The sequence below is a fragment of the Coenobita brevimanus genome, chromosome 23 (genome assembly GCF_032717465.1).
Source record: "Coenobita brevimanus isolate Jiangsu-jjx chromosome 23, ASM3271746v2, whole genome shotgun sequence".
In the NCBI taxonomy this organism is placed as follows: domain Eukaryota; kingdom Metazoa; phylum Arthropoda; class Malacostraca; order Decapoda; family Coenobitidae; genus Coenobita; species Coenobita brevimanus.
The window spans coordinates 33,853,529-33,877,027 of record NC_136976.1 but is presented as its reverse complement, the minus strand read 5'-3'; the positions used below and the strand labels follow the sequence as shown (position 1 = coordinate 33,877,027).

Genomic DNA, 23,499 nt, shown 5'->3' with positions numbered 1-23,499 from the left:
GTAGTAGTAATAGTGGTAGTAGTAGTAGTAGTAGTTAGTAGTAATAGTAATAGTAGTAATAGTAATAATAATAATAGTAATAACAATAATAATAATAACAATAATAGTGATAATGACAAGTGATAATAATAACAATAACTACTATAATAATAATAATAATAATAATAATAATAATAATAATAATAGTACTAGTAGTAGTAGTGGTAGTAACAGTAAATAATGGATATAATAATATTGACTGTAATAGTAACAGTAGTTGATAACCGTACTATAGTCTGTTTGATTAACCTGGGCAACTGAGATGCATGGGCTGAGTAGGATGTGTTTGAATCACGACTGCTGGTTGGCCGCCGATGATTTAAATCCACATCTCTTCTTATTTTAACACATTTATATTTATATAATCCATACCATGTTGAGTACACCGCTTCTCGTCCGATCAGCGAAGTTAAACAACGCTGGGTCTGGTTAGTACTTGGATGGGTGACCGCCTGGGAACACCAGATGCTGTTGGCATCCCTACATGTCAAGTGGGGTTGGTGGAGGATTAGTGCCCCTCCCTGTAAAACAATTAACTCTGAGCCCTTGGCCACCCCATCTGGGATGCATGGCGTCTGGCTGGCATATTTATATTTTTAAACTGCCTTCAACACAAGCTGCCTGATTAAGTATGGAATAATTTCCGAAGCTGAAGAGGTCAAAATTAGCTTTAAAAGTTTACTGTTATCAAAGAAAATTTAAGTTGATTATAAAGTTTCATAAAACGATGAGTGACGTTTGAAATAAATTATCCACCCACGGTGTACACCCACGTCCGCATGTTGCACTGCATCCACCCACGGTGTACACCTACGTCCGCTTGTTGCACTGTAATATCCACCCATGGTGTACACCTATGTCCGCATGTTGCAATACATCCATGCATGGTGTACACGCACGTCCGCATGTTGCACTATAATATCCACCCACAGTGTACATCCACGTCTGCATGTTGCACAACAATACATGCCTGCATTTACTTAGTGACATCATCAGCAGCCAATCAGCAGCTGCGTAACAAACACACCGTACTTGCCGCATACATCTCAGCTGCACAGGTCAATCAAATAGACTATAATAAGGATTGATAAAGGTTTGTACTAGTGTGTTGAGGGGTTAAGGGGATCTTGGTGGTGTGGGGGTGGGGGAATGTTTACTGAGGGATGGCTACAGGGTGGTGTGGCGAGGTAGGGCAGGGGATGGGAGGCGAGGGTTAGGACAGGAGAGAGCGAGAGAGAGAGAGAGTAGTTAGTTTGTACATACACATAGTTGTTTTGTGTTGGTTTTCAGTATTTTTCAAGGAGTACATTTTTTAGTCTTAGCTTATTCGGTTTTTAAGTTATTGGTCTCCTTGGCATACGGGGGAAGTTTGCTAAACAGTTTAGGTCCCTGTACTAATAGGGATCTTGCACCAACATTTGCATTAGCCTTAGGAACGTAGAGATTATTGCGTTGCATTGTGGTACTGCAGGTGACATCAGTTACAGTGGAAAGATTCAGGAGGTAATCACGGTATAGATTATTTAGGTATTTGAATATGGCAACCCCTGTGTCATGAATTCGTTTCATCATTTCATTTTTAAAGGCTTCAACATGCTTGCATGTGTCGGCCTTGGTCACCTAATGGCAGCTCTCCATGCTGCACGATCCATTGCAGCCTCCCCGTTCAGTCCCTTAACCCTGAGGTCACACTTAATGACCACGTCCCATGTCTTTCTCGGTCTACCCCTCATAACCTCACCCCCAATATTAACACTTCTCACCTTCCTCACCCAGTTATCAACCCCCATCCTCTCCACATGTCCAAACCATCTCAATCTACCTCTCCTTATCACAACACCAATACACTCCAGTCCCATACCATCTCTCCATTTCCTAAACCTTTCCTTTGCCTCCCTTTTGCTCTCTGCAATCAACACCAAATCATCAGCATACAACAACTCCCATGGGAGTCCGTTTCTAAAGTCACGTGAAAGGGCTTCAAGTACCATGATAAACAACATGGGACTCAAAACTGACCCCTGATGCACACCAACATTCACGGAAAACTCATCACTCAAATCTCCATTCACTCTTACCTGGGTGTGAGCACCCACATACATAGCCATAACCACCCTAACCAGCCACTCCTCCAAGCCAAGCTTTCTCATTGCCCTCTTCACCACCTCTCTAGGGACTCTGTCAAAGGCCTTTTCCAAATCAACAAAAACGAAATAAAGATCCCATCTCCTACCAATATATTTTTCCTGAAGCTGTCGAACAATGAAAATGGCATCAGTAGTCCCCCTACCTGGCATAAACCCAAACTGCATCTCATCAATATTCACTCTTTATCTAATCATACCTTCTAAAACTCTCTCCATCACCTTCATTATCTGATCTAAATGCTTTATACCTCTATAATTTCCTCTTCCCAGGACATCACCCTTCCCTTTATACACATTTACAGTTACACTCTTCAGCCAGTCATCTGGGACAACATACTCATAAATAATCCTATTTATCAGGTCAGTGACTAACCTCACCCCTATATCACCTGAGGCCTTGAACGTTTCTGCAGTCAACCCAGACACACCTGCTGCCTTCCCCACCTTCATCCTGCCTATTGCCTCACTCAGAGTAGCAGCATCAATCAAAGGCCAAGGGCCAGACACTGGATCTGCTGGCTCCAAACCTTCCCTGTCCCAGTCAAACTCCTCGTTCAACAACCGGTTATAATGCTCTCTCCATGCGTTTTTAACCCTTTAACCGCGGGCATTGTTTTGACCCGACTGGCCCCACCCCGCGGGGGTTCCAGCCAAAATGTAAACAAACTTTAAACCTTTATAACTCTGCACAGAATAAATTTAGAGCGAAAAATAAGGTACCATTAGAAAGTACTAACCTTCGGCTTTGCAATGATGTAGGTTTCATGACTTCGTTGACTATCTCTGGATAGGCAGTGCCATTAGAAGTGAGCGATCTAAAATCACTATTTTTCGCTCACACACCATTACCAAATGCCAACCTCATTCTGATAATAATACTGTAAACATATATGAACACTGCACATACGATAAACACCCACTCTGTGTTCACTGAGGCAGGTAAAAGGCACTGTAATTGCCTGCACTTCACTGCCACATCAGCAGTATTGTCAATCACACAGCTGGACAGATACTGATGCGTGTTTGGTCAGGGGTGGGGTGGGGGGCCCGGGGGGTGGGAGGTGGGGGCCCTGGGGGTGGGAGGAGGGAGGTGGGGGTCGGCTGGAGTGAAAGAACTTAATAGCTACTCTCCCTTGAAACAATTGGCGCGCGGAAAAAACGCGCGGTATTCAAAATATTCACAAACATTCCAGAATGACACCCGCGGTTTGGTCCAGTTTTTGCAATGTCATTCTGGGATGACACCCGCAGTTAAAGGGTTAATATCCTCACTGTTCACCACTACCCTTCCTTCATCATTCTTCACACACTGCTCACCTATAATATCCCGATTATCCCTCTTCTCCTGACCTGCCACCCTAAATATCATATTTTTCCTTTTCCCATGATTTAGGTTATCAAGTAAAAGTCTCTGTGACTCAGACTTTGCCCTGTATACCTCTCTTCTAGCCCTACGCTTGGCAGCCAAATATTCCTCTTTGCTACCACCCTTCTTCCATTCCCGGAAAAGCCTTCTTTTCTCCTTAATTGCAGCTTCTACACCCTCATCCCACCACCAAATTACTTTATGTCTTGGTGGTCCTCTTGTCCAACCGCATGTTACATCAGTAACTTTCAAGAGAGTGTTCTTGAGGGCTCTGTACTGTTCATTAACGCCTCTGTCTACAGCTCCCTGTTCAGCCACCACTCTCCTCAACTCGCTATAGAAGGCATCCCTTACTACTTGATTTTTCAGCTTCCATATTTTCCTCCTAGGTACATAAGTCCTCTTTTTCATCACTCGTTCTTTAAGCGCCATATCACAAATCAATAGTTTGTGCTGCTGCACACACTGCTCACTTCCTATAACTTTAACATCCCTCACTAACCTCCTATCAGCTCTCCTAACCAGAAAATAATCTATCTGACTGCTATTTCCCCCAGACTCATACGTAATTAACCTACTGTCTCTTTTCCTAAAATATGTGTTGCACACAATCATGTCCGTTGCCTCCCCAAACTCGAGTATCCTTTCCCCCTCTGCATTCCTTAGACCATACGCACATCCCCCATGCACTCTTTCATAACCTTGTGCTGCTTCACCTACATGACCATTCAAGTCCCCTCCCAAAACCACTATCTCATCATCCCGCATACCACCCACTACACGTATTAAATCATCACAGAATCTATCTTTCTCTGCTTCATCCAATCTTGCCTATGGAGCATATGCCGATATAATCACAGCTGTCTTTCTACTGAACATAATTTTCACTACCAATATCCTATTGCTTACTTTCATAACATTCATAACATATTCCACCCACTTCTCCACAACCATCACACCAACACCTCCATATCCATCTGTCCCCCCCTGTCAAAACAACTTATAGCAACAGTCCTTCCCAACAATCTTTCTGGCTGATTGACCCCTGTACCGGACTTCCTGCAAACACGCCACATCCACCCACCTCCTACTGAATGCCTCAATGACTTCCCCTGCTCTTCCCCTCAAACTTCCCACATTCCATGAACCCACCCTCAGCCCCCTGGGTAATTTACTGTCCTCAGGCTTGCTTTGAAACTTATTCATGTGTTTTGTCATATTCAGTATTAATAAAGGGGGATAGATATACCGCAGGCCCCACTCACTGCGCAGTCCCAGGTCCAGGCAATGGATCTGGGACCCCTAGCCCACCAGCTTACTAGTGGCTGTGGTAGTGGCCTCGGGGCACCCTGCCAGAACAGCTGCAGGGACACCCTCCAAGCGCGCCTTGGCACTGCAACTATCCCACCATTATACACCCACTGATAGGGCAGCCTCCTGGGGCGCTACTCCCAGGTTCGGGCCCCTCTCTATCGGGCGGAAGCGGCATCCTGCGAAGTGCAATGACCTGTACCCTCTAGCACTGGCCCGAGCCCCATCTCGCCCTGGACCCACGATCCATGACGAAGGAACCCCCATCATGCCTCCCTCCAGGAGTCCGCCACTAGGTAGCGGGGGCAAAGTTTTCTGGCCGCATGCCCTTGCTGGCACCAACCCCTGTAACGTAGTGGGATACGTTGTGTGAAATGTAAAGTGCATGTGGTGTAGTGCATAAGATAGTTAGAGGAAATGTTTGGGAGAGCATGCTGGTCTACTCTCCATGTTACTGTCACACTGAAAAGGTCAGGAAAGGGGGATGGTTAGATAGCTAGTGAAACAGGAGCTCCAGCTCTCCCTATCACCAGCATTCCCATTCCCCTCAGGAGTACCACCCTGTTCGGCCCGTTCTACGGCCTCCTCCTACAATTATTATTTTACCTTTTATAGTTAACCATTCTAGATCTTTTATAATAGGGGTTACATGGTCGTATTTTTTTGCTCTTCCATCTGCAATTTTAGCTTCGAAATTCTGGAGCTTTTGAGCATTTGTTACAGGAGGAGTGTTTGTTGTTCCCTATATTATATTACAGTAATTTAAAATGCTTAGCATGAGTGATTGTACAGCTCCGGACAGATGAAACGGCTACACCCCATCCACCAGCGACTTGGTTTGGGTCTCAGTGGTTCTGGTAACAGTTGCAGGTGGAGGGAGGGGGGATGTGGGAGGGTGAGGAGGGGAGAAATGTGGGCGGAGTTATATAGGGGGTAGTGTGGGAGGGTGAAGAAGCAGCATAGTCTGGCTGGTGGGAGGGGGAGACGAATGGTTGGGTAGCGGAGACGAGAGTCTGCTGGAGGGTAAGACAGGTGAGTGTGATTAGATGAAAAGAAATTACAAAAAATGAATTATTATAATATCTGCTGCATATATTGCATTTTATCTACTAAATAAAAACACTGTCTATTATTCACCACCGTATTTGGGTATCCTACTCATTATTATTATCCTTTGGATATTAGGCAATAAATAAAGATATTGGACGGTCTTTCGGACCCGAACCAATTTTTTCATAACTTTTTTCTTCAGCTATTTCCGTATTCCTATTATCCCTCGTGCTTGAAGTCCCCCTTTTTATCACTTTCTCCTACGCCCTACATTTTTTTTTAGGCATAAGGCAGTTTAACTTTCTCTTTAATTAACCATATTTGTCAACAAATATTCCTTTCATTAATCTATTTAATTACCTGTTTTCTTTCAATATGCATTTGTCTAATAATGGGTGTTACACCTTAATTGGCGCCGCTATTTGACGTTTTGAATAAATTTGGTCTAAATTTACGCATATATTGCAGTGTCTCTCAAGTACGCTGGCAACCTCACACATCCTCCCCCCTGCTTTCTCCTTCTCTCGCTACCCGTTCCCTCCTTTCCTTTTGTAGTGCTGTTTATCTATTCTTTCTCATATTTTTAACCTCATTCCTTCTTACAAACTTTTAGTGCCATAGGAATTTCTCCCTTATCACCTACAGTCCTACTACATGAAAGTGGAAAAAACTGCCATCGGGAAAAGAATAACTGGAAATTTATGGCGAAGGTTACGATATTAGTTACTTAGAATGAAAGTGTTGGCAGATACGCATTCTTGACGTGATTATCGCAGCCACAGCATTTCGCCTTCATAAAACAGAAGGATTATAGGTTTCATGCATTACCTCCTTACGTCCAGCATTACTGTCCAGAACGCCATGTATAACACATTAAGGACCACAAGGACAGTACTGGTAGTCATCGTGATTCTCATGAATCTCTCCATAGGCTATTGAAAACAGTGCTTTATGCTCAACTCCAGAATTATGTTCTCATCATGGCAATGATAGGCAAAGATAATAAAAACAATATATACAACCAAATTATCATTTATTATACAACAAAGCTCAAACTGCCTCCGTGCTGCAGTATCAAGGGTGTAACCAGCTCACACAATCACATGTAACCTGAAGAAATTAAATACATGATCCTATATATATATATATTTATAACCATGAACAACACTGTTTGATCTAAAATTTATTGTTTTGGGTAAAGCAGAGGACACTAACTGGCATGGCAACCTACCACACGGAAACCACCATGTTGCACTACACGCCACAGAAACCGATGCACAGACCATGATATTAGCGAAAAGACTATGAGAAGAGTATTGCACGAAGCAGGGTTGCATCACAGGACCCTAGCAAACGTTATGTTGACAAGCCTGAGTAACGGTGTTTATTGCAGTCCATAGAAAATACAAGTGAACCACAGTCGTTTCTCGTTGATGTATAAATATCCATGTGTTTGTGGTGTATTAGTCATTATGGCGTTATTCTCACCCCGGTACTCCATGTCTGAGTTTTAGGAAGTGGGTGAAGAGGTGGCCAGTTACGAGGATACTATCTGTTTGATAAATTTGAGATCTATGCATCCTCCATACTATGCCACGAACCGGATCCCTCATAAGAAACACCAAGGTCACCTGCTTCCTGGCATACAGTCTAGAGTATTCATCGAGCTTCAATTTACGAAGAAGAAACACTTCTGATACAGTCTGTGGTATAAATTAGTTCGCTTTACAAATACCCTTCCGTCACAGCAAGATTTACTCTATCAGGACAGATTATCATTACTATATCATACTTATCACGTAATATAGATGATAAGGATATCTCTCTACCCATTTATCAATTTATATCAGTTATATCATCTACCGAAATGTTCCGAGACGCAATAACGGCGACATGCAGATCTATAAAAATTATTGTCAATAAACGGGGTCTCGAATTATTACTGTCCATTAGAATTTACTTCAGGTTGAGAAAATTTTCCTTTCATCTCGTTCCCTTGCGACAATTATCACCGTCGTCATCCCTGTTATTCCCTTAAGCGCTACGACATGGCATCATCCACATATATATATATATATATATATATATATATATATATATATATATATATATATATATATATATATATATATATATAAGATCACGTATTTAATTTTTTTCAGGTAGCACGGAGGCAGTTTGAGCTTTGTTGTATAATAAATGATTATTTGGTTGTATATATTGTTTTTATTATCTTTGCCTATCATTGCCATGATGAGAACATAATTCTGAAGTTGAGCATAAAGCACTGTTTTCAATAGCCTATGGAGAGATTCATGAGAATCACGATGACTACCAGTACTGTCCTTGTGGTCCTTAATGTGTTATACATGGCGTTCTGGACAGTAATGTTGGACGTAAGGAGGTAATGCATGAAACCTATAGTCCTTCTGTTTTATGAAGGCGAAATGCTGTGGCTGCGATAATCACGTCAAGAATGCGTATCTGCCAACACTTTCATTCTAAGTAACTAATATCGTAACCTTCGCCATAAATTTCCAGTTATTCTTTTCCCGATGGCAGTTTTTTCCACTTTCATGTAGTAGGACTGTAGGTGATAAGGGAGAAATTCCTATGGCACTAAAAGTTTGTAAGAAGGAATGAGGTTAAAAATATGAGAAAGAATAGATAAACAGCACTACAAAAGGAAAGGAGGGAACGGGTAGCGAGAGAAGGAGAAAGCAGGGGGGAGGATGTGTGAGGTTGCCAGCGTACTTGAGAGACACTGCAATATATGCGTAAATTTAGACCAAATTTATTCAAAACGTCAAATAGCGGCGCCAATTAAGGTGTAACACCCATTATTAGACAAATGCATATTGAAAGAAAACAGGTAATTAAATAGATTAATGAAAGGAATATTTGTTGACAAATATGGTTAATTAAAGAGAAAGTTAAACTGCCTTATGCCTAAAAAAATGTAGGGCGTAGGAGAAAGTGATAAAAAGGGGGACTTCAAGCACGAGGGATAATAGGAATACGGAAATAGCTGAAGAAAAAAGTTATGAAAAAATTGGTTCGGGTCCGAAAGACCGTCCAATATCTTTATTTATTGCCTAATATCCAAAGGATAATAATAATGAGTAGGATACCCAAATACGGTGGTGAATAATAGACAGTGTTTTTATTTAGTAGATAAAATGCAATATATGCAGCAGATATTATAATAATTCATTTTTTGTAATTTCTTTTCATCTAATCACACTCACCTGTCTTACCCTCCAGCAGACTCTCGTCTCCGCTACCCAACCATTCGTCTCCCCCTCCCACCAGCCAGACTATGCTGCTTCTTCACCCTCCCACACTACCCCCTATATAACCCCGCCCACATTTCTCCCCTCCTCACCCTCCCACATCCCCCCTCCCTCCACCTGCAACTGTTACCAGAACCACTGAGACCCAAACCAAGTCGCTGGTGGATGGGGTGTAGCCGTTTCATCTGTCCGGAGCTGTACAATGATTTTGTGAGTTCCTTTGTCAAAGTAATCCTTAATTCTATTAACCCCCTCACGCAACATGATGTACCGCAGGTCATAAGCCTCACAGTCTGAAGAGTAACTGATGACTCAACATGATGCAACTTCCTTATAAATGGCCATAGAAACTTTTCCTGTGGATGGATTTACATCAAATTTGGCTGAGTGAAAGCTGAGAGTTGCAAGGTCCAGGGGAAATACATGGCAACAGCCGGGAGCTTATCAGAAGGGTAAGCGGCCTATATTTAGCTCAGTATTGTCTTGTCAGTCAGCCTGGAGGGGTGTGTGAGTGTGCGGCTGGGCATTTAAACCCGTGTTTGGCTACTACTGCACTGTCCATACCTTACATGTGTATAGTGATATTGTGTTGTTGGCAGTGTGCTTGTGAAGAATGTTTATAAGTGTTTCATATATATTTTCAGAGAATTGCAAGATTTGAAAATTCCTAACCGATTTTTACCATTCCCTTGCTATTGTTACATTACACTAAACCTGAAAAGTGACTCGCAAGTGCTTATCTGAGAAAGATTACATGAAATATTTATTCAGTGGAAGCGAGAGTGAAGAAAGCAGTGAAAGTGAAATGGAAAGTGAATATGTTGAGGAGGAGAGAGCGAGGAGCAGGAGAGCGAGGCGTGCAATATGACCTTATGAATGATAAGGGCAAACCCGCGGTCAAGGCCGCTGTCATAAGCACTGTAGAGAGTGTTAGTAGCACCATCACTACCACAATTCCTTTCACCACTGCCACCACTTGTCCTTTCACCACTGCCACAACTGGTGCTACTACAACTCTTACTGCCATCACTCAGCCGACATTTTTACCTTTCCAGAGACCACCATACTGATAAAAGCATACAGCAGTATATCACATCACAAACACACACACACACACACACACACATCACAAATACACACACATTCAGGTTGTGATTGTACCTGTCCTTCTCTGCAACTTTCTCAAGAAACACTACAACACTGCTTGAGGACGTAACCAGCTTATTTGTCTAGTTTTTATACAATTGTATTGTAAGGTATAAAGTGTGTGTTTACTATATATTTTTCATAGGGAAAATGTGGTGCATTTCATTGTTATTCTCTGTCATTTTATTCATAAAGTATAGGTCGTATATAAAATCTGAAAAAAGCTTGATCAAAGTGATGAGTTCCTATGCATACTTTTGTAAAGCAAAGTAACATATGTGTGAAAATGAATGGGGAAAAGTTACGAAAGACGAACATACTCAGCCTATGGGCCTGAGTGTACGTGCTGTCACAGCGCATACCGCGCCATCCATCATAACTTTTCAAAATTAATTTTCTCCATAACAATAATGGTTATAACACTGTGATTTTTATCATGGGCTTCCTTATCCTTTTGGCTATTAACTGGATATAATTTACATTTATGTTTGTTACAATGTCACTAACACCATACAGAATAATAAACGAATCAGACGTTTTTATGCGATTTCCGTAGTTTTCTTCAATTTATTCAAAAATTATTGGACGTATCAACTTGAAACTTCCACAGATAAAAGATAGTGAAATTCTGCATATAGACTTGTCCTTTGCAGCAGCTGCATGTCATGGGAAAAAATTTTCATTGTGATGTTGGGAAGTTATGAGAAGCTAATTTTCACATAAATAAGACTTATTCAGGCTTCATTTCTGTGCATTTATTCATCTGTTTTATGTGTTTTTTTTTCTTATAGTATAAACGTCAACGAAGATGATGGAAACCGATTTATAACAATACAAGCACTTTCGGGGGGTAAATTGGGCCATAGAATTTTATCCCTTGCCAGCCTGAGCGAGGTTTTCATTCTGTGCATGGAACTGAAACTTATTGGAAAATTATGGTGCACAAGGGGGTTAACCCGGCACGTCCCGAGGTTTTCCGCACCTCCGACATCCCCCAGTCCCGAGGTATTTTCGAAAAATTTTATTTTTGGCTAAAAGCTTCGCTTTTGGTGAGAAACATCGAAAATTCATAGAGAAATCACTCACCTGAGGTTTAAAATACCCAATCCAGGTAGGAGTTCCTCCTTACCTGACTGGGTTTTCTAACATGCTGGCACCAAAGAAAACGAGTTCTATGGGAGGGTATCTATTTTATCCACTCATAACGGTATTTATTTATTTACTTGGAACGAATGTATATGTAGTATGAGAGTATATTGGTTTTCAAGCAGTAATAAAGGCATTATAAGCATTGTTTCACTCACTAACTAATCACCATACCTGACCTTTTTTTGCCACATTACCTGATCATTATTTCTGGCTGTTTCTTCTTCTAATGCTATGTAAACATTGTCCTCCACATTGTCATCGATTGGGGAATCACTCTGGCCCTGAATATCTTTACTAGCCAGGTCACTGGTAACAGGTCCTTTGCCAAGACAATGGCTTGAGGGGGGGAGGGGGGAGGTTATGCGGTGTAAGGCATTGTCCCTGCTTGGCATCTTGCAGAGGAATAAAGGAAGGTGTCCCGTGTATACATACGAAAAATCACGCGCGAAAATTGAAAATTGTGCAAATTAGGGACCTTGCAATTGCACAACGTACTGGTACGTTGCCGGGACTGGCAAATGCAAATCGTTGCAAGGTACCCATACGTCGACGGGACGGGGCGGTTTAACATGCATTAGGGTTCCCATTACTTTTTTGTTCATTTCATTAATATGTTTCTTGAATACCATATTCCTGTCTATATATACACCAAGATTTTATATATGTGTAGTTGGTTCGATTGTGTTGTCATGGAATTGTATTTTGATGTTTCTTGGTAATTTCGATAGTAATTGCCGAGTCCCTAAAAAGATGGATTGTGTTTCGTTTGCATTCATCATTAGCCCGTTTCTGAGAAAGTACAGGCTAGTTTTGCACAGAGTTTCCTCTGTTTTGTTTATGAGAATGGTGATCTCGTTTACTGTGTTAACGTAGAGAAATTGAGTATCATCAGTGTATTGTACTAGTGTACAGTCGGTGATTTATTCTGACATGTCGTTTATAAAAATATTGAATAATACTGGGCCTAATATTGAGCCTTGGGGGACACCATAGTTTATGAGTAATTTTGAGGAGCCAGTGCTTTTTAAATGGACTCAGGGGCGTACCTAGAGATTTGGGGGCCCGGGGGGCTCGGCCCCCCTAATTCTCAAAACTTATCTAATATCTCAGCCGAGAATGTTGGGATGATAAATATATATATTTTTAAATATTAATAAAAAAGCTTATAAATTTTTAAGGCTTTTGGGGGCCCCCCCCTCAATTGGGGGCCCGGGGGGCAGTTTCAAACAGCTCTCCCCCCCCGCCCCCCCTCAGGTACGCCACTGAAAGGACTGACTGTGCTCTTTCACTCAGATAGCTGTCGAACCAAAAAGTGTCTCCATTTGTTTTAATGATTTTTTTTTTTTTTTTTAATAGAATGGTGTGGCTGACGCTATCGAAGGCCTTGGAGAGGTCGCATAGGGTGAACAAAGATATTCATTTATTAACCATATTGTTATAGATTTTGTTAGTGATGACCGTGACGGGTGTTTCAGTAGATAATTTAGGTCAAAAGCCGTGCTAGTTGTTAGAGAGAAGGTTATTAGATTCTAGGAATGTTGTGAGCTGTGTTGATACTATTTTTTCGAGGATTTTAGAGAAAATAGGGAGAAGAGAGATAGGATGGTAGTTGCTGGTGTTGCTTTTATCTCCGTTTTTAAAGAGAGGGGTAACTCTTGCGTGTTTCCATAGTTTAGGAAAGACACTGGCAGTGATAGAGGTGTTTATGATGAATATTAAGTAGAAAGCAATAACGAACAGAGAATCTTTAATGAAGCGAAAGGAAATGTTGTCAGAGCCGAACGATTTAGATTCGTTAAGATGTTTAATAGTTGGAATCACCGTGTTTGTGTCAACGGGATGGGGCCGGAAGTGCGAGGCTGCTCTGTTTATATTTATTTCACTTTCGCTTTCGACTTTGCTTTGGATGTCTTGTAGGGAGTGCTGGGTTTTACCATATGTATTGTTTCCCACGTTAGGAAAGTAGAGATTAAAATCATTGGCTTTGTTTTGTTCGTTTTCTGCTATGCATGTACTGGATTTGAGTTTGAGGCAAGGAATTATGTCTTTTCCTATTTTCTCAGGTCAAGGAGGTATTTTTGGAGTTTATAAGCTGACTGTGATAATATCCTTTGTTATATATACTAGTCTCTTAACGTGTTTCTTTAAATCTTTTATTGACTCTGTAATGTCGGATTCAGTCGATCTGTTTTTCGGATTTTCTGGGCTTCATTTCTGTTTTTCATAGCTTCACGTATTTCGTCGGTCATCCAAGGGGCGGGGGGTCGGCTTATCTTTTTGGTAACCATAGGAGCACAAAACTCTAAATTTTTGGTAATGATTGATGTTAATGTATTTACTTGTTCATTTACGTTATCTGTGTTTAATATTTTATTTAGGTTACCGGTTTCATTGAGGATTTGCGAGAAAAAGGTGTCCTTATCATACTGGTGTAAGTCTCGAAAAGTGTGTAGGGTGGGGCATCGTTTTGTCTTATTAATAATAATTGTAATAGTTATAAGATCATGGTCTGCAACAGGTTGAGGGATTACGTCGGAGTTCAGTACTAGGCCGGGTTTGTTAATAATAATCACGTCCAGTTGGGTGGCTGAGGTAGGTGTGATTCGAGTGGGTTTATTTATGATTTGTGTTAATTTATTGTTTCTGATAATACGATGTAATTTACTATTATTCTGAAGAAGATCATCATTTAGATCGCCAACAAGAAAGATTGGTTTGTTATGCGTGTATACTGTTCGTAGGACATCGACAATATAGTCAAATTAAGGAGTTTGAGTGGGCCTTGTGGGTGTCTATACATGCAGAGAGAGAGAGAGAGAGAGAGAGAATCACTTTATATATGCCTCGTTAAGCTGTTGTTGTTGTGGCCCCTTGTTCAAATGGAAGTGCATCGGGTGGACTGGAGGCTAAAGATGCCCTCACCTGCAGTTTATCATTTACCTTTGGAAGAACAGAGTTATGGGGCATGGGTAGCGCAACCACTTCTTTCTCCAGCGCCTAGTGTTATTACAAGTATCCCATAGTCTTAATTAAGAACTCCACATTGTGTTGAGTTTTCATTGATATTGTAGATATTTCTTCTTTTTGTGCTAAGGGAGGGGGGCTGGCATTCCAAGACCTTTTGAGATAGAGGCTTGAAATTTTCAGGAGTGATATATCTTGTTTTCAGGCTTGTCTTGGCGCTTATTTTTTCTTAGCACAAGCGCTGCACTAGCGCCCTCTATGTCATTTTTTTTTTCTTTTTTTTTTCCCCTGCATAGCAAAAACTACTGAATCAATGGCTTCGCAAGTGCCTCAGTGTAGTCGTCGTCAACATACAATGGTGCACCGGAGTATTGATACTGAGATCCCACAGATATGTCTATTCTGAGGAAATCAAAACAGCCTTTTCATACCTATCTATCTATCTACCTATTGCCAGACGCCTTAATCCCGGAAGGGATGGCCGCAAATAAATCGCCTCCTTGTCGCCCTGTCCCTAGCCATTTCAATGTCCTGCTCCCATTTCACACACCCCTCTTTCAAATACCTTCTCCACTCCATCTCACCCTTGGTCTCAACCCCCCCTCTCCCCCTCCATCTCACTCACATACACACTCCTTGTTAGTCTCTCACTCTCCATCCTTTCCACATGGTCAAACCACGTCATTGTATTTTCCTTTACTCTTCCTGTCACATCCAAATCCACACCACAATGCTCCTTCACTTCCTCATTTGTCAGTCAGTCTCCTTGTAACTCCACATGCTCCTATTAGATAACTCATTTCCACTACTTTCGCTCTAGACTTGTGTCCTTTTAACAAGGTCCAAGCTTCGCTTCCTTACGTCAGAGTTAGTATCACCATACTGTCATACAGCGACTTTTTTTTTTTTTTACTTCCATGCTAACTTCCCTGTTTCTTATCACTTCAGAGAACCAACAACCTTTCTTCCTTGTTGTACCATCTCAAGCACTTCATCCACCAAACTTCCATCCTTATCATCACACTACCCAAGTACTTAAATGCACTCATATTTTCCATTTCATCATCATCCATCCTCACTGTACATTCAGTGACTTCATTTCTCTCGACTTCCCTACACGCACCCGTAGATTCCGTTTCTTACACACTCTCCCAGACTCATTCACGAAGCCTTGCAGTTCGTCTTCGTCTTTGCTTAACAATACCATATCATCTGTAAACAAGAGTGCAATCAGTTTCCAAAAGCTGCACTCTCTCATTAGGGCCGCTCCAACGCCATTACCCTACCCAGTACCTCTTATATAACTCACCCATATACAAAACATGGAGACATGACACACCCCTGTTTCGGTCCAACATTCAGATAGAAAAATTCACTCAGTTCACTCCACACGCACTTCAGCCTTAGCATCCTCATACATGCTCTTCGGGGCATTCAGCAACTTCCCATTTACTCCCTCCTTAACATTTCTGTCATTCCTTTTCTGTCCACTCTGTCATATGCTTTCTCCAAATCCATGAAGGCCGCATACAACTTCTTTCCCTCCTCTAGAAACTTTTCCACTAAGGACCAGAGAATGAATATCTAATCTATAAAACCTCTTCCCTTGCTAAAACCACCCTGCTCTTCTCAGATTAATTTCTCTGTTATTTCCCTAACTGTAAGTAAGTATCCTACCATATACTTTTCCTATTACACTAAGAAGACAAATGCCCATATGATTCCCATACACTTCTTTTTCCTCTTTTCCTTTTGTACAGGTAAATACTTATTCCTGACTTCCAATCCTCCGGGACCCTACCTTCCTCCAGGCCAATCTGCACATTTTCCATATCCATTCTACTATCTCTCCACCATGCTTCAACATTTCACCACACACTCCATCAGTTCCTGGGGCCTTCCCCATTTTGACTTCCTTCATTGCTTCCACTACTTCCATCCTACTGATTTCTTCCTTTCTTCTCACCTTCCTCCTTCTCCCAGCCATTCCCCACCCTCTTATGCTCATATTACCTTCATTCTTTACATTTAACATTTCCTTAAACTGTTCTCTACATCTCACTTTTTCTCCCTTCTCCACTATCAATCTACCATTTTTATTTTTCATTCTCTTACTGACCTTTTTTTATCACCCTGTCCAACTCTCTTTACCTTTTTCCAGAATATTTTCTAATATTCCCTCCAATTTACACTCAAATTCCTTCCAAATTCCTCATCCAGTCTTTTCTTACTCTCTCTTACTAATCTTTTCACCTCTCTCTTCCTCTCTACATGTAACTTTCTCATCCATCTCCCAACTTCTTCCTCGCCCTTGCTTCCCATCGACTTACTATATGCTTTCTTGTTTTACACCACAGCTTGTCACACCTCCTCACTCCACCTTGCTGTTCTCTGAACCCCCTTTCGTCTTCTCTTCACCTCACACACCATCTCACATGCTGCACAAATTTCTTCTTTGAATCTCTTGCACTCATCTTCCACCCTCCCCCACCCCTCTGCTCCAAATCATATTTACCCAGTCACTCCTCCAGTTCTCTCCAATATTTTGCCTTTTCTTCATTCTCTTGCAACCTTCCTACCCTCCTTGTATGGACTACTTCCTCCTATCCTGCCTTACTTCTATTCCTTCATTGCATGTTGTACCTTGACTTTCACACCATCATGTGGTGATCAGAAATTCCACTTCCCCAGCCAATGAATGCTTTTGAATCCAATGTACACGTTCTCATTCTGTCATCCGCATACCAATAATCAACATGTGCCTTCTGTTCATTCAGTTCTTCACCGACCCTTCTCATTATTCGCCATGTGTACCTGTGGATCAGTGTGTGCCTAGAGAGGGTATTGGCTATCACCAACCCCTTACCAGCACAATTGTTCACTAGAGCACTGCCATTCTCACCCTCTTCTGCAGGCACATCCCACTCACCGACTACTCCACCCACCTTCACATTTCCTACTTTTTCATTCATATCTCCAGTCAAAAAGACTCTCTCACTCGTTTCAAACTTTTCCATGCACGCCTATAGATTTGCTCAGAACTCTTCTCTCACTCTGCTTGCGCGATCTTGCGTTGGCGCACACACACACACACACACACACACACACACACACACACACACACACACACACACACACACACACACACATTTGTAGTCCTACTTTCAATCTTACGCATACAATCCTTGATCCAACTGATCCATATTCTCTTACAATCTACTTCCATCTCTTGCACACAATACATTCTCCTTCTTTTGCGCTCTCATTCTAACCTACTCCTGCTCGTATACCCCATCCATATTCCCACTCTCTCACACTCTCACCTCTCCATTTAGTTTCAGTTATTTCACTTATGTCCACTTTTGCACCCTCAAGCACCTGAACAATCTCTCTTTTTCACCTCATCATTCACACCCTTTACATTCCATATTGCTATCCGTACCATGTTCTTTGTTCAGTCCTTAGTCGTCACCTGTCGGTCAGTCCTGGTCCGAGGCTTCTTGTTCGTATTTTTAGTTACTTGTTTTCTTGGGAGGGGCGCTGACCCTCCGCCAACCTATTTGTTGCCTCGTTGGGAACACGTGTTGGTTGGTTGTAAGGTTACCCCCCAGCGTTGTAAATAATTTCCTGGTTTACAGGAAATCATTTGGCTTGCCACTCAATTTAGAACTATCCTAAAGTAGAGTACCGCTACACTAAGTGGGTGGATGATGGGCGCCCCCACCTACCATATACCTCATACATGAGAGTGCTGCATCGGAAAGTATTTAGCCGATTTTGACCAAACTAGGCGGAAATGTAGTGGGTCATGAGTGAACATGATTTGCATATTATGAATGACCTTGACCTTGATCTCAAGGTCACAGGTCAAAGTTCGTAAAAAAAAAGTAAAAAAAAAAGTCCCTTAACATTAGGTCAACAATGATAAGAAAAGTATTTTCATCTGGAATGATGAGTCCTTTGAATATTGCTTCAGCAATTTTAGAATTCTTGTTTTATTGAAATCGAGGATACTTATTGAGCTATCTCCATCACCACTATTACTACCGGTACGTAGAAAAACAATGATAATGATAATAAACACGTTAAAACGTTAAACTTACTCATTTTAATTTGTTTTCACATTATATCTCGGAAAATAAGAAGTTGCCTGAAGCCAATGCAGTTAACATAGAAGACAAAGAAGAAAACCGATATGTGCCACCCACATCACGAAAACATGATTTCTTTCTCTCTCTCTTAATTACTTTTTTTTTTTTCCCTATATCACATATCCTTCCTTCCCTCTCTCTCTCTCTCTCTCTCTCTCTCTCTCTCTCTCTCTCTCTCTCTCTCTCTCTCTCTCTCTTTTGGACAGAATAAGGCATAAGATGAATCCAGGACATAGTAAGTATGAAAGAAAACAAAATAACAGACCATACGAGTACTCGTAAAAACATTAACTGACCCAGATAGCTAACCAGAGACAGACAGACAGGCACACAGGTGTAGACAGGTAAACATAAGGAAAGACAGATGGACAGATATACTGAGACAGACATATGAGGACAGAAAGACAAACAGATAAACACACAGACACACACAGACGGACTGAGGCAGAAAACCCCAAGAAACAGAGACCCGAAAAGAGTCAAGGACGAATTTGTAATTGCTCTTCAAGAAAAATCATGGACAGATATAAAAAAAATAAATTGTCTAGACAGCCAGACAGACAGGTAAACAAATAAGACAGACAGATAGGCAGGAAAACAAATAAGACAGACAGACTGACAGGTAAACATAAGACAGACGGACAGACAGGTAAATAAACAGACAAAGGTATCAGCTAAGAAAGACAGACAGGTAAACAAGTAAGGCAGACAAACAGACAGGTAAACAAATAATGACAGACAGACAGACAAAGAGAACAGGAGTGAGAATAACTAGGAAAGAGAAAATGCTCCGACAAGTTAAATTCCTGTTCAACATCTATTTACTGGAAGAGAGCAAATAAAATCAGCTTTAATTTTCTACACAAAAATGGAAAGTTAAATATGCCAGGAATTATTTTAAGCATGGAGAATGTAAACCTCTCTCTCTCTCTCTCTCTCTCTCTCTCTCTCTCTCTCTCTCTCTCTCTCTCTCTCTCTCTCTCTCTCTCAGGACAATAACACAGCTCACCTCCCTCCCATTCGTCATCTCGCCTTTGAATAATGAGTACACATGCATACTTGCTACGTGTGTACGTGTCCATGTGTGTATGCTGTTGTGTGCGTGTAAAAGTGTGTATATTAGTGTACGAGGGTGATGCAAGTGCGCGTGTGAGTGTGCACGCACTTATGTGTGTACGTAAATGTGTCTACCCAGGTGGATGAAAGTAACTATGTATGCATGTATGTAAACCTGTGCGCGTAAGCGTTCATGTAAACATATCTTGTGTATGTGTTTTCATGTACTGATGTGTGTATTAATGTTTGTGTGTGTACGTGTATGTACACGTGTGTGTAGGCTACACAGGTGTGTGTACTTGTCGATATAGAAAAATGTAAAATATGTGTGTGTGTGTGTGTGTGTGTGTGTGTGTGTGTGTGTGTGTGTGTGTGTGTGTGTGTGTGTGTACCCAGAGCCCACCGCAACTAGAGCCCATCTTTTGTTAATTTTTCTCGGGATATACAGCGGGACCTTTTTACTGCATGTTTTATGGGCCTGTTATTTTTGTACCGGGATGAATTAACCGCGTATTTATTTATTTATTCATTTTTTTCACAGATTATCCTTATGGCAATTTTTACACATTAATTACGGAAGTATTTATACCGAGATGCTTAAACCCCTTCAGTGCGATGACTTACTTAACTGTTTTATTCATAACGCTACTTATAATAAAGAGATAAGTAAAATGTATTCCAAAAACAGATGCTGCACTGAGCCCAAAACAAGGCACAGAGGCGGTGGCTCAATCGGTGGAGAGGTGGCCTGCCGTTATAACGGACCCAGGTTCAAATCCCCGCTGGGGCAGGGAACAGTTTAAGGACTTGAAATTCATTGAATCAGGCTTTACTGATCTACCAGAAGACCCGCCGACATGTCGTAAAAGTACCCCCGCTAATACCAATACACCATTCCAGTATGAGACAGCCCTAGCACGTATTCAATATGGACGGTGGGTGTTAGCGCCGAAGTGGTGACATGTAGAGGTGTATGGTGTGTAGGAGGACTGCTGGGCCTTGATAGCAGGCTGTGAAGCCTATGCCCAGAGTCGAACACATAAAAAAAAAAAAAAAAAACGCCACAAGTTTTAATATCTGATTTTATTTTGCGGGCAATGCAGAATGCTCACATACAGTTGTTGTTTTTTTTATAATGATATTGTGTGCACGTTTTTCTCATTCATTTAAGGTGAGCCTTATGCCTAATAATGAGGTCACGATATTTTTTGATGTTCGAATGTTTTGTGGTGTTGGTTATATACGACAAGGGATGACGATTTATCGGTTCTACAAATATGCACGAATATTTCTTTATATAAACTTTTATTCATATACTCCCAATGTTCACCAGCGAAGGTACTAAAAAAAAAAAGTTGTTTCACCAGTTAGTCGCTGCCTGCGGTACGACGTGCTCTACAAATTACGAGTGGCTTTCCATTCCCCTCCTGCACCCCTCTTTCCACACTTTTCTTCTTATTGGTTCTTTCTTGGCAGATGGGAACTTGGACAAGCATCTGATATCTCTCGCACCCTTCTTTCTTGCTATCTTCGTTCTTGAGTGCGATTTGCAGTTAGCCACGGCACATATGATGTGTGTCATACTGAATGATAAAGTCTATTGACAAACGCTCATACGCCAGGCACCTTGGAGCTCTGGAGCCGAAACAGCATTTTGTATCTTTTTACAGCAGATATAACTACTAATTTGACTTGACAGCAATATCTATGACGTTACAATGGTGTGAGTTCATATGATGACGAATACTAACATGGCTCCTTCAACTGATATTATTTACCCTATACATAACGGGTTCTAGCAATGGTTATAATGGTTGGTATTTGTGGAATATAAGCAGTTTTACGCATATTATCTCTGAATATTAATACTGTACGTTAGACATATATTAACTGTTATTTGCTTCTCAAGTAGTGAATATTGTCAGCACATATGAGTTGAGAAATGAAAAATTAAAGACTTTTGCTGAGTTTGTTCCTTTGCCCCAGCAGTCTCAGTCTGTGGAAACCGTAGTCTTTGACAAAAATCTTTTTTTTTTTTCTAAATTTTATTGCCTTTGCAGGTGACCACTGGGAGTATTTGAATAAATGTGTAAATCAAGAAATATTCTTACATATGTGTAAAACCGATAAATCTTCTTCCCTTGACGTATATAGCCAACACCACAAAACATTCGAACATCACAAAGTATTTTGTGACCCCATTATTAGGCACAAGGCCCACTTTAAATGAATGAGAAAAATGTGTACATAATATTATTATTATAAAAAAAAAAAAAGTCTGTGAGCACTTTGCATTGTCCGCAAAAAAACACTGGAAATTAAAATTTCCGGCGGTAGGCTATATACTCGTAGTATCAGCGCCTGACAGCGAATGCTCCTGTTGAATAAAATCGTCGAGGGAACCAAGAATAATCCAGTAAATGTTACTAGGTTCAAAGTGTTAACTATATATACCCTTTCGCACTGAACTCGTCTAAAATTACTGCCAAAGGACGAACTCTGGGCCAAAGTTTGGATGAAGACAGTATAGATGACACTTTTTTAAATCTTCATACTTACGGGTTAAACCTATCGTATGTGTGTACGTAGTAACAAAATATATTCCGCTGAGGAACAGACGATTTTGTTGAGTTAAAAAGGAAGTCAAATGGAAAAAAAAATAAAAAAAATCACAATCCTTTCCCTACGATGATAACTTTTAATTTTTCATACTGACTACGACCAGACGACTGTATTCTAAAGAGACTCTGGAAATTAAAAATATAAATTTACTTTCAATAATTCTTTCACTCAACGAGGTGCACCCAATTCGAATAAAGTTCTGTCCAGACATGATGAATAAACAATAAATGACGTCATCGTAGTAAAAGGAAGTTAAAATGTATATATATATATATATATATATATATATATATATATATATATATATATATATATATATATATATATATATATGTATATATATGTCTATCTATCTTATCTATATACATATACAGATAGATAGAGAAAGAGATAGTATATACATATAGATAGACAGATAGATAGATAATAAATTCAGGCTAACAACACAGGGGTTACGTCAATTAAAAAAAGAAAAAAGCAAAACAGCCAAGGGGTGGAAAATCTCAAAACTTTCGCATTTCGCTATTTAAGTCAGACTAATATCAGACGCTTTTATTTAGTTGAGGTATTGTCTTATTTATCACATTTCATTCCGAAGACTTATTATTATCATCATCATCATCACCATTATTATTATTATTATTATTATTATTATTATTATTATTATATGGGGCCAAAAAGGTTTTCTTTCAGCTTGGGGATGTGGGATGGGGGACGTCTTGCAGTGAAGGGGAGGCTTTATCTAACCTCACCAGTTCGAAAAGTCTCTCCTTAGCTGAATAAAATCGTCTGAAGGTAACAAGAATAAAACAAACAACACGTCATGGGATCGAGGTGGCCAAGAGATTAATCCATTCACAACGATGATGTCTGTTATTATGATGCCCCCATGCTGTCTCCAGACGATTTTATTCAGCTTTACAGAGGGTTATCGAACTCGAGGGGTTAGGTACGGCCCTGATTTACCCCTTCACAACAGGAGGTTTCGATACAGCTGAATAAAATCGTCTGGACATAGCAAGAATGAATACTTAACCACTTCAATCCGATGACATTCTATTTTGTTTTTGCTACTTTAAGGTGATTTTATTCAGCGTAGGATAAGACCATAAGGGTTAGATAATGCCTTCATTAACCCCTTCAGTACTACAGGTCTGTCCAGAGCTGAAGAAAATTGTCTGGAGGCAGCAATAATAAAATGCAAA

At 40.7% G+C, this 23,499-nt stretch overlaps 1 pseudogene; it reads left to right on the top strand.

Moving 5' to 3' along the window:
* The first annotated feature begins 397 nt into the window (after positions 1 to 397).
* On the top strand, positions 398 to 516 carry LOC145393162 (5S ribosomal RNA; annotated as a pseudogene).
* Positions 517 to 23,499: the final 22,983 nt, after the last annotated feature.